Below are 657 nucleotides of genomic sequence, written 5' to 3' on the forward strand. Positions count from 1 at the left end.
GGGGTACGGCAGCTGGCTTCGGAGGAGGGGGGGGGGACGGCCCCCGCGGCATTGGGAGCTGCACGGCGGTGCAGTAACTGCACCTCAGGGGATAAGGCAGCGGGGTGAATGGCCGGTGTAACTAAACCGGCCATGTAATCGCTTCCTCGGGCTGCCCCCCCTCTGGCTAGTCTTGCCGTCCTTGGCTGCTGTCTGGAGATCGCCCACTGAGCTTTCAGTACGTTTCATCCTGGGGCAACGGGAGTCCTCTCCTAACGGCCTTCATTCCTGACAGGGTCACCCCCCTTCCTGTGGGGTCACCACGAACAGCATCAGCTACCTCCCGGACAGCAGCCCGGGCTTTTCTTTCACCTGTTACATCTGCTCACAAATCTTACTAATTAAACGTCTTTTAGCTCCTTCCCGACAGCTGCGCATTCTCTCGCACGTTTCCAGACTTCTAACGCTGCCCTGCTCCCAACGCTGCGTGGGAGCGCCAGAAGCCGACAGAAACGGGGGCCCTGTCCTCACCCTGTTTCTGCTTCGCCTGCTGTTGCCGGGCCGCCGGGCAGCCTTTTCCTAACAGGTGCAACCTCTCTCTCTGTTATACCTGTGGTGCTTCTGCCTGCGAACCCTGCGCATTTATTAGGGGCCGGCCGGCCGGGCAAGGGCGCGCAG

Source organism: Pygoscelis adeliae, unplaced genomic scaffold, assembly GCF_000699105.1.
Source record: "Pygoscelis adeliae isolate BGI_AS28 unplaced genomic scaffold, ASM69910v1 Scaffold251, whole genome shotgun sequence".
NCBI classification, from domain to species: Eukaryota; Metazoa; Chordata; class Aves; order Sphenisciformes; family Spheniscidae; genus Pygoscelis; species Pygoscelis adeliae.